A 13,468-nucleotide genomic window follows, 5' to 3' on the forward strand; every position below is an offset into this window, starting at 1 on the left:
GGATACTGCTAAACATCCCACAGTGTGAAAGACAGCCCTTCCACCACAAAAAGTTATGAGATATCATCTTAAACTCAGTCAGAATGGCCATTATTAAAGACAAAAAATAACAGACATTAGTGAGGATGTGGAGAAGACGGAACTCTTATACACTGTTGGTGGGAATGTAAATTAGAAGAAAACAGTATGGAGAGTTCTCAAAGAACTAACAATAGAACTACCATTCAATCCAGCAATCCCACCACTGGATATCTAACCAAAGGAAAAAGAAATCATTCTATAAGAAAGACACCTGCACTCATGTTTATCACAACACTACTCACAATAGCAAAGACATGAAATCAACCGACGTGCCCATCAATGGATAATGCAAATGTGGTATACAGATGCATATCACAGTACAACAAAATACTATTTAGCCACAAAAAAGAATAAAATCATGTCTTCTGAAACAACATGGGTGGAACTGGAGGTTACTGCCTAAGTGAAACAAGCCAGACAGGGAAAGTCAAATATCACATGCTCTCATTTATAAATGGGAGCTAAAAAATGTGTACACATGGATGTAGAGAGTAGAAAAACAGACAATGGAAACTCGGAAGGGTAAAGGGATGGGAAAGGGGTGGATGATGAGAAATTAATGTGTATAATGTGCATTATTCGTATAATAGATACCCTAAAAGCCCTGACTTCACCACTACAAAATCTACACATGCAATAAAATTCTATATGTACCCTATACATTTGTACAACTGTTAAAAACACACAAAGACATATACAGCCTAAAATATCAATAGTGCCAACATGGAGAAACCCCGTACTAAGGCAGATTCTCCAGTCACTGGTGATGAGCAGGCCGCTGCGGAGAGATAAGAGTGGACATGAACCTGTGCAATTTGAAAAGACCCTACAGGTAATTCCAATACTTCAGCTACCCTCCTCCCCATGGCTCAGAATTACTGTTCAAAAGGCAGAGCTGTCAATGATCATGAGGCTGCTGCTTAGCCTTCACATGGCTATTAGTTCAATTTGACCTGTTGCTTATGGAGAGCAGGAGTAACCCTGACTTTCATGTAGGATTCCCAAACAAGATACATCTAGAACAAACAAGAAAAAGGAAACTGGCTTCTTTTCTTAGCACATGATTCTAAAGGTGTGGACTTTATCCCCATAAATTCATTCAACAAGCCATTTGTTTCTTGCCTCAAGGGATTTGTTTATTGCCTTTATTAGGTCCTAACCTACTCACTCACCCTCTTTGTCCAGAATGTCCTTGGAAAGCCCTGTCCCCTCTATGCATCCACAATAGCTGTGTCTGCAATCAAAATCTCTTCAACTCAAAGCAGCTGATGTTAAAAGTTATCTAGCAAACCCATCTCTACTAAAAATACAAAAAAATTTAGCCGGGCGTGATGATGGGCGCCTGTAGTCCCAGCTACTTGGGAAGCTGAGGCAGGAGAATGGTGTGAACCCGGAAGGCAGAGCTTGCAGTGAGCTGAGATCGCGCCACTGCACTCTAGCCTGGGCGACAGAGCGAGGCTCTGTATCAAAAAAAAAAAAAAAAAAAAAAAGTGATCTAGCTAAAAAATTCACATTAATCACGGGTAATACTAAAATGTTCCCAGAAATATCAGATCTTTTCAAGGAAGGCTAAGTCAGTCATATGAATTTCTAACGGACTGAGCATTAAAGAGCATAACTTGTGCATATGGTAACAAGTAGGTGCTCAATAAATATTTATAAATGTCTGAGCAAGAAGAGACATCATGGCAGAGCAGGCTTCCTGGAGTTCTGGATTTAATGCTGTTCTGCTTTTCAATATTTCTTCCTGATATTCTCAAAGAAATCCCAAATGTTTTTGTACCACAACTCTGTCCCTTGACCTCCCCTCTCTCCTTGCCCCCAACCTATACAAACACTTGCTTCCAGGAAACAGACAGTCGGTCTCCACATGGGAGGGCTTACCAAGAGATGGCACCTATCTCAACATGGGAGACACAAGCAGGATATTTACAAAAGAAAAAAAAAATAGCAATGGTGCAGATGCTCCAGGACCCTGTGGTCAAACAATAAAAGTTGATCAAGGAAGAGTCTGCTAAGACCCCCAAATCCTCTCTTTGACTGACTCAGCTCTTTCTTCTTTAGTCTACAGTCCTACTCGCCCTCCTTCTCCCCTGTACGACTCAAAGATAAAAAGAAAAGCTAGAGAGATATTGCTAATAAAAATAATCACAACATATTTTCTGGATTCTAAGAGGCTGCTGATTGTACGATATATCAAAACATTTGCCAGGAGAAAAAGACCATCTGTCAAGTTGCTTTTGTAAGTCACATCTCAGTTTCGGAAATGGGAAAATGTGCAAAGTCCTGTATCATAGAACTGAGATAATATGACAAAACACCTGCAAAATACTAGGTGAATTACATATTTTGCTCCTAACATAATATTCCCATTGAGAATGAGAAGCTGAATTGTAAAGTGCATGGAAGCCTGGGGCCTCAAACCCAGGTCTTGGAATCATCCCACTCTACAGCCTGTACTTTCCCCACTGAGATACACGGCCAGCTCTTTCCAATTAGGAGCAAACCCCCAACTCCTATGCTTTTACATAACCATTTCTCAGGCTTCTTTCCCCATCTTGATAGAGATTATTTTTGGAAATGTGTTTACTCCAAGGCGTTGTATTGTCTCCTCTGATATTAAGAACCTCTCCCATCCTGAATTGTTTAGAGGTATGTAGACAGCCATCTTATTGTGATTACAATAAAATGACTCAGCGGGGCACAGTGGCTCACACCTGTAATCCCAGCACTTTGGGAAGCTGAGGCGGGAGGATCGCTTGAGCCCAGGAACTTGAGACCAGCCTTGGGAACAAAGTGAGACCCTGTGTCTGCAAAAATAAAAATTAAAAAAAAAAAAAAATAGCCAGACGTGGTAGCACACGCCTACAGTCCCAACTACTCTGGAAACTGAGGTGGGAGAATCCCTTGAGTCCAGGAATTTCAGGTGGCAATGAGCTATGATCCCATGACTGCACTCCAGCCTGGGTTACACAATAAGACCCTGTCACAAAAACAAAACAAAACAAAACAAAATAGCTCTAATATTAATAACAGCAGAAGCTAACACTGTCAAGAGCTTACTGTGTCAGGTACAGCACTAAGACTTTGAAACGTATCATGTCACATTACCCTCACGCCAATACCCCATGGGTATCATTCTCCCCATCTTGCCCACAGGAAACAGAGGTTTAGAGTTGAGCAACAACCCGACGTTGCAAAGATGGCAAGAGGATGCAAAGCAACCCCAAGGAAGGGCCCTTGACACATCTGTCCCTCCCCTCTGAGAGTAAATACTTGAGTTGGGAAAGGGAGTGGGGAAAGAAACATCTCACATCTACCTCCAGAGATGTCTTTCCTCCCTCTTGGTGAGGAGCCTAAAAGGGTCCTCCAGCTCATCTCCCTGACAGTCTGAGCCCTGTGTGTCTAAGAAAGACCCACAACTGATAGAGAGGTCCATGGAATCCTGGTGATGGATCTGTGAGGCTCCTCACTCACACCCAGTAAGCAGCACAGAGCCAGGGACCCAGGGCATGGCTGACTTTTCAACGCAGCGGCAGCTGGAGGAAGCAGTGAACATCATTCACTGGGTGTGGGCTGTACAAGGAGGAGCTCAGGACACAATCAGGGGGAGTCCAGTGATCCCGCCTCATGAATTCTGCTCAGCATCCGTTCCGTTGTTCCCCCTCGCAAATCACAGCTTGCCAATCACACCGTGCCCAGTCTTTGTGCTTGCTGATTTCATCCTGCCCCCATCCAATGAGCCCTGTGTTAGATTCATCAAATCCCCTCTGCTGTCCCTGCAGGACCGCGCACTACAGGGCTGCCCAACTGGATTCTACACTGGGGCTCACCTGGCCATCCAGAAAAGGAAACTGTAACAATCCGGTGAGAATACCTATTTTAACACCAAAAAAGCTCTATTTCAAGTTTATTAACAACAACAACAACAACAACAAACACCTGAAGAGACCCCTAGCCCTGACCCTTCTTGTAAGATCTAGACCTGTTTACCCCATCTCTGCATGTCCGAAACCGAACTCGCCGTCCAGCGCTATTCACTCTACGTCCCCATTCATCTCTAATCTGCATCCCTTACTCTGACTCCAAGGCTAACATCCCGCTACGGGCCACAGTGGTCATTTGCTGAGACTGAAGCCTCCTACCTGCTGCCAACTCTTTTTGAAAGTACTGTTTTCCTGTCTCACTTTTTAGATCACCCCCACACATCAGCCAAAGGGATCTTTTCAAATCTTCTAAACTGTCTTTCAATGACCTTTGGAGAAGACCCAAAGCTAACACTTAATAAGACCCTTTATACCTCTCTCACCTTATTCCCCACCACTCACTTCACCAAGAAACATCCGCTTTACTTGTTCATTTGACAAATAGTTATCGGGCACCTTCTATGTGTCAGGCACTGTTCTGTGCTGGGACACATCAGGCACAAAACAGACAAAGATCCCTGCCTTCCTGGTGCTTACACTGAGTTAGCCCACCACACCCATGGTTCTGCATCTGTGGATTCAACCAACCTGGACTGAAAATACTTGGAAAGAAAACTGCCTCTGTACTGAATATACACAGATTTTTTTTGTCTTCTTACTATTCCCTAAACAATACAGTCTAACAACTATTTACTTAGCATTTACATTGTATTAGGAATTATAAATAATCTAGAGATGATTTAAAGCATACAGGAGGATGTCCACAGATGATGCACAAATGCAATTTTTTATATACCAGGGACTTGAGCATCTGCAGATTTTGGTATCCGTGGGAAGTCCCTAGAAAGAACACACAATAACCAGATGGAGCCAGCTGTATCCTGGTACCTGGGTCTGTCCTCCCAATGGGGTGAGGCAGAGCAGCCCTCTTGATAAGTAATTAGATACTCATTAGAAGGTGATGAGTCCTCTTGAAAAAAAAAATATGAAAGAGCAGTGGAGAAAAATGGGATGGTGTCTCAGGCTTTAGGATTCAATGGGACAGTCAGGGAAAGCCTTGCTGAGAAGCTGAGGTTTGGGCAAAGACTTGAAGGGCTGGGATTATGGTAGCAAGACAGGGAATGATCTGGAGGAGGAGCATTCCACGTACAGGAACATCAGAGCAGAGGGCCAAAGGTAGGAGCCTGTCTGGTCTGTTTGAAAAGTAGATTGAGGGGCCGGGCGTGGTGGCTCATGCTTGTAAACCCAGCACTTTGGGTGGCTGAGACAGGTGGATCCACTGAGGTCAGGATTTTGAGACCAGCCTGGCCAACATGGTGAAACCCCATCTCTACTAAAACTACAAAAAATTAGCCGAGTGTGGTGGCACATTCCTGTAATCCCAGCTACTCTGGAGGCTGAGACAGGAGAACTGCCTGAGCCCGGGAGGTGGAGGTTGCAGTGAGTGGAGATCACGCCACTGCACTCCAGAGTGGGTGGAGAGAGACTCCATCTCAAAAAAAAAAAAAAAAAAGTGTAGATTGAATGTTTATTTCAGTTTCTGTCTGTATCACTCTCTCTAATCTCTCTCTGGATCTCAGGTCTTCACATATGCTGCTCCCTCTAAGTGAGACCAGAGGCCAATGCATCCACCTCTCTCCCTTTAGAAGCCCTCCTGACTCCCTCCAACTTCCCTCACTAGCAATGCTTTCCCTAAAATGTGATTCGACCTCACCCTGACTTCCCTTTCAAGAGACTTTCTACACTTGCATGTAACCATGTGTTCAGATGTATCTAGAATCTAGCGGTTAAGTGTCGGCTCTGAGACCAGCCTGGCTTCAGTCCAGGTTTTGCCACTAACTTGTAGTTAGTGATTTCAGGCAACAGACTTAAAGAGTTTTATGAAGGCTAAATGAGATGGTTCAGGGCATGACACATAAAACACATTTAATAGATATTAGCAACAGGAGGGTAGAGCTAGGTCTGTCTCAGTTAATATTTTACCCCCAGGGCCTAGGGCAGGCCAAGAGCCTCAGAAGGTAGTAAATTAATGAAAGAATGAATGACTGAATGGGTGCAAAAGGCAAGGAAAGAAGGAAGGAAGGGAGGGAAGGAGGAAGGGAGGAAGGAAGGGAGGGAGGGAGGGAGGGAGGGAAGGAGGGAAGGAGGGAGAAAGGAACTCAGGAAGGTAGGGAGAGGTTAGGGTTGGTTTCTGGTCTGTGAACTCTCTGAAATTTCAGGCTGAAGAACAAGAAAAAAAAAAAAAAGAGGCTGGCTGCAATGGCTCACGCCTGTAATCCCAGCACTTTGGGAGGCAGAGGTGGGCAGATTATGAGGTCAGGAGATCAAGACCAGCCTGGCCAACATGGTGAAACCCTGTCTCTAGTAAAATACAAAAAATCAGCCAGGCGTGGTGGTGCACGCCTGCAGTCCCAGCTACTCGGGAGGCTGAGGCAGGGGAATCACTTGAATCCGGGAGGCAGAGGTTGCAGTGAGCCGACATTGTGCCACTGCACTCCAGCCTGGCAACAGAGTGAGACTGTTTCACAAACAAACAAACAACCCTGAGACATACAAAGAAAAGAAGGGAACTATCACTTATTAGGTATTGTGCCATACAGAGCCATTACCTGACTTAATCACCAAAATAAACCCTATGGGGCGGTTATTAATGTATCATTCTCTCATTTTTATAGAACAACAACAAAAACGAGGCTCTGAGAAGTTAAATGATCTTTCTAATATATAAGACAAGGCAGATTTGCTTCAAAGTTAATCTGAAAATAATTAAAACCTCTTCACCCAATTCTGCCAGGGAAAAAAAATCCTTGGTGTTGCTTCAATGGTGTACATCTTGGCTGGACCAATGGAAGAACCAGTAGTGTCTATCAAGAAAATCAAAGCGCTAGTTTCTGATTCTGAGTAGAAGGCAGGCTGGTTAAGAGAGGCGGAGAAAGCAGGAGGGTACAAGGAGGAAATAATGGAAGAGGTCATCAAAATTTTCTAAGTGGAAAATCAACTAGGAGCTAGAGGACGTTAAAGACCTAAACAAAACCATGAAAACTGGTAGTGAGGAGGGAACTTTATCAATACTGGGGGTGCAGGAGAACTCTTTATTTATTTATTTTTTGAGACAGTCTCGCTCTGTCGCCCAGGCTGGAGTGCAGTGGTGCAATCTTGGCTCACTGCAACCTCTGCCTCCAGGGTTCAAGCAATTCTCCTGCCTCAGCCTCCCAAGTAGCTGGAATTACAGGTGACTGCCACCATGCCTGGCTAATTTTTTTATATTTTTAGTACAGATGGGGTTTCGCCATGTTTGCCAGGCTGGTCTTCAACTCCTGACCTCAGGTGATCCACCCGCCTTAGCCTCCCGAAGTGCTGGGATTATGGGCATGAGCCACTGCGCCCGGCCCAGGAGAACTTCTAAAGGCCCCGCACAGATTAAAAAGAAATGCCCAGGACTTTTAGCAAAACTGTATGATTGCTGACCAAGAACAGGCCCAGCCTCGCCCTTTCCCAGCTGAATTCCAACGCCTTCTGTACACCTCTACAGACACCACCTCTACAGACACCAGCTGTTGGTGTCATTTTAAGGCACTTTGAGAATTTCATCTTTTAAAATTTATGTTTTTCTTCCCCGGGGCAAAATAGTCTCTCAAGTTTAGGAACTGTCAGGAGTGAATGCGAGATGCGTGGAAATCTGTCCATGTTGAGCCCTAGAAGGGGGCACACTGGGCCAGCCAAGAAGGGAAGGCTTTAATCAGGAAAATCTGACTGGCATAAGGTCATGGGATTGTCTTGAAAGGTCTTCTTTGATTCCTTTCCTATGGGCTAACAGGGCGGGGGACACTGAGCTTCATTTGGAGATAAGGGAAGGCAGGAAAGGAGATTTAAAGTCAAATAAAAAGGGGCCAATGGGACAACACCAAACTTAACCACAGGAGAGAGGAGGAAGGAAAGGGGAAAGAAACACGCAAGGTCCAAGTGTCCGTCAGGTACCAGGATCACTGAATCACCTCCTCAGATTTCACACAACCACTGTGAGCAGATATCAGTATCTTCTTTCTACAGGTGCAGAAGCGAGGTCAAGAGTGGTTCAATGACCTCCCTAAGATCACCCTGCTGATAAAGTAGACCAGCAGGGACTTGAAGCTTGGTCTCTTTTTAGCTAAGCTCTTCTGACTCCACCAATTCCATCAGAGGAGACAGGCAGGGTGGCAAGGTAACAAAGAAAGACAAGACCTGAAGAAACTTCAAAGAGTATTAAAAACTCCTTCGAGGCAACTGATTATAAGCATAAAATTTCTACAAATGTCTTTTCAAAAGTAATACTTCAATGTTCTTCATGTTCAGCTTTTCTACATTATTGTACAGCCCCATTGGCTCTGTGGACAGAACTGTGAGGAAACGGAGCAGACACACATTAACGATGTCTGCCATCATCCCATTCACACTGGCAGGAGTCCTTAGAGAAAATGGAATGTGGAAAAATAATGCACATTATCTTGTACAATTCTCACAAAGACCCCGTTAGCATTATTCCTTCTCTGAGCCTAAATCAACTAAGATAACCTGCTGTCTTATTCAGTTTGAGCTGCTATAACAAAATATCTGACACCGGGTAATTTATAAGCAATAAAATTTATTGCTTGTAGTTCTAGAGGCTGGGCAGTCCAAGATCAAGGCTCCGGCAGATCAGATGCATGGTGAGAACTCTCTGCTTCATTGATGGTACCCCCTTTTTTTGAGACGCAGTCTCGCTCTGTTGCCCAGGCTGGAGTGCAATGGTGTGATCTTGGCATACTGCAACCTCTGCCTCCCGGTTTCAAGTGATTCTATTGCCTCAGCCTCCTGAGTAGCTGGGATTACAGGCACACACCACCATGCCCAGCTAGTTTTTGTATTTTTAGTAGAGACGGGGTTTTGCCATGTTGGCCAGGCTGGTCTCGGACTCCTGACCTCAGGTGATCCACCCCCCTCGGCCTCCCAAAGTGCTGGGATTACAAACGTGAGCCACCACACCTGCTGATGGTATCCCTTTTACTGTGTCCTCACATAGAAGGGATGAACAAGGTCTGTCAAGCCTCTTTCATAAAGGTACTAACCCCATTCATACAGCTGTCATGAGCTAATCACCTCCTAAAGGCTCTACTCTTAACGCCATTGCACTGGGGGTTAGGTTTCAACATAGGAACTTTGTGAGGACACAAACCTTCAGGCCACAACATCTGCCCACGGTGACAGAGTCATCAGGGTGATCCTGCCTTATTCTCTGGACATGCTGAGTCTCTGGGTAGAGCTCTTGGACCCCAACTCCAGCTACTTAAAGATGATGTTCTCGGAAGTCACATGCTGGGCCAGAATTCAGGAGACTGAGATTTTATTTCTCGAATCCTGTGAAAACTACACTTTTCTATGCTAATTTTGCTTCCCTGCCTTTGTTCTCTGAATGCCTAGATCGCCTTGGGCCCACCCTCTACAACCTGGTGTATATGGTCACTTTGAGTTCTTTCACGAATCTAACTTCGGTCTCTCCAAAGACACTCTTAACTCCACCCACAGGACAATGATTTCTCTTACTCCTCTTCAAGGGAAAGGAGGGTGCAGAGTAAAGAGGATTGGAATCAAAGTTAGACTGTTTGGGTTCAAATCTCGGTTTCATGACTTAAAGAAATGTGAGACTCCAGGTAAACTATGCCTCCCTAAGCATCAGCTCCCAAATCTCTAAAATAGGAACATCAACAGTAATCACTTCATGGGAGGGTTGTGAGGATTAAATGAGTTTATCCATAAAGTCCTTAACAGAGTGGCTGGCACAGACTAAGTGCTTAAACACGTTAGTTGTGAGGAACAACACAGAGTCTATTAGGCCCTGAATGATACCCAGTGGCATGGCACATCTGCGGTGCCATGAGGGTGAGGAAGGCAGTGCCCATGTACGCTGGATAGTTTGACCATACCTGCTATAGGGTGAGAAATTTTACTCTGTGGCAATAAGATCCTCTTAGAGGGAAGGCATCTGTGCTTATGGATCAAATCACTATCTTGAATATTCAGCACGGCCTTCTTCCAAAAGCTTCAGATTATGGGTGTGTATTTATTATTTATGCCTTCACAACAGCCTCCCCAAATGACAACAATCACATATTATTTCCGGCGTTTTGTGCAGTAAAAACTAAGGCACGCAGGGGTCCAAGGTGACACGTACTCAGCAGTCACACCCGTTCTAAGTGCAGTACAGCCTCCTGGGTCAGTGGACAGAGCACAGACTCCAAAGCCGTATGGATTGGGGTTCAGTTTCACTATGTAATAGCTCTCTGAGCATGAAAAGTAATTTAATCTCTCTTGAGCCCAGTTTATTTAACTTTTTTTTTTTTTTTTTTTGAGACAGAGTCTTGCTCTGTCACCCAGGCTGGAGTGCAGTGGCACCATCTTGGCTCACTGCAAGCTCTGCCTCCCAGGTTCATGCCATTCTCCTGCCTCAGCCTCCCGAGTAGCTGGGACTACAGGCGTCCGCCACCATGCCCAGCTAATTTTTTATATTTTTAGTAGAAATGGTTTCACCGTGTTAGCCAGGATGGTTTCGATCTCCTGACCTCGTGATCTGCCGGGCTCGGCCTCCCAAAGTGCTGGGATTACAGGCATGAGCCACCAGTTTATTTAACTTTCAAGTGTGCAAAGCTTCTAGCTCAGTGCCTAGAACCTAAGACGTGCTTAAGAAATGGTAGTTAGCTTTCCCTCTGTTTTACAAAAACTCATTTAGCCACCTGCCTCCTCACCAGCTCCACCATTGTAATGGTGTGTTGAATTTGCGCCTTCCATTGAAGAACCAGGGGCTGCCCCAGGCCCGTTTTCTCTGGTACGCCAGGGAGAGGACAAAGTCAGGCTCCCAGTGGCAGAGTAGTTGGTAGTCAGACAGGTGTAAACTGAACACAGGTCAGACAAGAGCTGCAAGGACATTTGCCTATGAAAATAAGTTTCCCATGTGAGGGACCCCTGCCAGGTATACCAGAAGTATCTCGTGAGAAGCATACCATGCCCATGTCCAGCTCCCCTGAATGTTCTGTTAGGACAGGGCTGCTGGCCACTCTGGTACTAGCACCCCGGTGTAGCTACGGGCTCACCAAACAGTCTTACTCTTGCAACAGTCCCAACAGTAAGCTATTTGGCACCTAGAAGGAGCTCAGTAAATATTGACCGAATGGGTGGCTCCTGACCCTGGCCAATAATGGTATGTCTGATTCTTTCTGCTAAGAATTGGTGGTTCTGAAAATCTTCCAGCTGTTGGTGCAGGCTGGGTAAAGGTGCAAACCGCTGACATAGGAGGGAGGTATCTGCTATTTAGCTGAAGTAGAGCTCAGGGAAGATGGGGACATCTCTAAGAGGCTTCTTCTGGTAGAGGCTGAGGATGGGTCTAACTCCTTAAAAAGGCTTCTTCGTAATTCTCCCGGTAATGAATTTAGGAACAAGGCGCTTTCACAGCGCCACAAAGGAATCAAGCGCAATCTGACCAAGAGCCACTGCAGCCCCAGACAACCAGCTGTTCTCAAAAAGTGAAAAATTAGCCAGGCCACATTGTATCAACATTACTCCAACTGTTTACAGTGAAGGATGTCAACGACAATTGCCTTTATGAAGGACACTCTCTCTTGGATCAGAACATTCTACATTTATGTGCCTGACCTAACAGGCTTTCTTCCTATTCCATGACCTGGCTTTTAATAGTTTGGTTTAGAAAAACAATCACACACATACAAAAGTGATACAAAATAGGGACATATGGAGAAGAGATTAGCTTTACTTATTTTCTTTTCACCTCTGTATTTTTCCAGAAAAATTAGGGTGGGCATGGGAAAACTTCTGATGTTTTGTACTCCTTTGCTGGTGATAGATAAAAACGCAATGCACTCTGCCTTGTTTTTGAGTTCCTTGAAGGCAGGTGCTGTGTTCTCAACAGCTTTAGGGAACAACAGCATCTAATCTATTCCTCTCCAAAGTGGGGGCCTAACAAATGCTAGAAATAAACCAACAAAAGAATGAACAAATAAAATGCAGCCCATTAACTCAGCTCCTTGCATTCAAATTTACCTTGTCCCTGTCCTGACCTTGGCCCATACACCCTGCTCAACCCCAGGAGCTGCCTTGAATCTGAGAGTCCTCCAAATCAAGTCCTTGGGCCAGCTATGGGAGCAGCAAGAGCTCTGGTGCCTTCCCTTCCACGGATGATATCAGCGTATTTAAAATAACCATGATCATTCATGTTGTTATTGGCTACAGAGCGCCACTAGCACTATAGCCATTGCAAGCTGCAAGAGAATAAACGTGATTTCCTAGCTACAGCTCTACAATCTCTGATGACCTGTTCTGGTGACTACGGTGGTTATACTTATCCAACGGAGACTTACAGCTCTAAATATATGCTGCGGGTTGAGTTTCTTTGGAAAAAGACCCTGAGATGGATGTCAGCATACAAGAGGTTTATTAGAGAGAGCTCTTGAGAACAGCATCTATGAAAGAGAAGGGGAGAAAGCAGGACTAGGCAGAGGGGAAAATCAGCCTGTGAGGCAGTATCCAAGTGTGGCAGATGATCCCGCAGGACCTCATGTTCATGAGCCATTCCGTGATGTGGGGCGTCCCAGGAAGGGGTGTGGCCACAGGCATGGCCACTCACTTCAACAGAGGCAACTGCAAAAAGGGCTGATGCCTTTTCTGAGAGCCCCCGCTGCAGGGACTGCTCCCAGCAGCTGGCGTAATAAGGCCTTTATTCCCAGAGGAAAATGTGGGAGTCTAGTGCATACGACCACCATTCTCATCTGATGAGACAGAGCACAATTAGGAGCTCCTCCGTGACACCTCCCAGCTACCTTCTCTAAACCCCTCTAGGAGAGGTGACAACTCTCACTGTCCCCTCATTACTCATCTCCTCATTTGCAGAGCCAGTCACACTGCTTGACACCCAGTAGGGATTCGATAAACGCCGGTTGAAGAAATGCATCACTGAACACTCAACATCAGCATAAGAAAATGAATAAAACACCATGTAATTATAGAAAAACTGCCCCTCGTGAGTTCACTGTGATCAGGAACAGAAAAACAAACAGACACGATAGGGGAACTTGAAAAGAGCAGCGGATGGAAGCCAAGACACGGGCACTCTGATCTCAACTCTGGGAAAAGCCTGCATCCCTCTAAGCTTCCGTTTCTTTCTTTATGAAACAAAAGGACAAGTCCACATGTTCTATGAAGATTAGAGAGCTGTGCCATACTCAGTTTCAACAGCTGTCCTAAATGATGTCATTGTTAGTGTCATTATTGACACGAATAAGAAAAGTAAATTTTGATCCTGAAAAGGGAAAGAGTCCCAGGGATCAAAATGTCATTCCCACGATTTGGTGAAGACTTTCCTCAATTAGCCCAGAGCTCAGAAGCCCTGAGAAGGAAGCAGGGAGTGACCAGGGCAAGCAAGGAAATTCACTCTCTGT

General features: G+C 45.1%; 1 protein-coding gene across 7 annotated transcripts in view; it reads right to left on the minus strand.

Annotated features, from left to right (window-relative positions):
* Positions 1 to 13,468, minus strand: part of LARGE1 (LARGE xylosyl- and glucuronyltransferase 1) — a 759,370-nt gene that overhangs the window by 386,660 nt on the left and 359,242 nt on the right. The gene's annotated exons all lie outside the window — the stretch shown is intronic.

Source organism: Gorilla gorilla, chromosome 23, assembly GCF_029281585.2.
Source record: "Gorilla gorilla gorilla isolate KB3781 chromosome 23, NHGRI_mGorGor1-v2.1_pri, whole genome shotgun sequence".
NCBI lineage: Eukaryota > Metazoa > Chordata > Mammalia > Primates > Hominidae > Gorilla > Gorilla gorilla.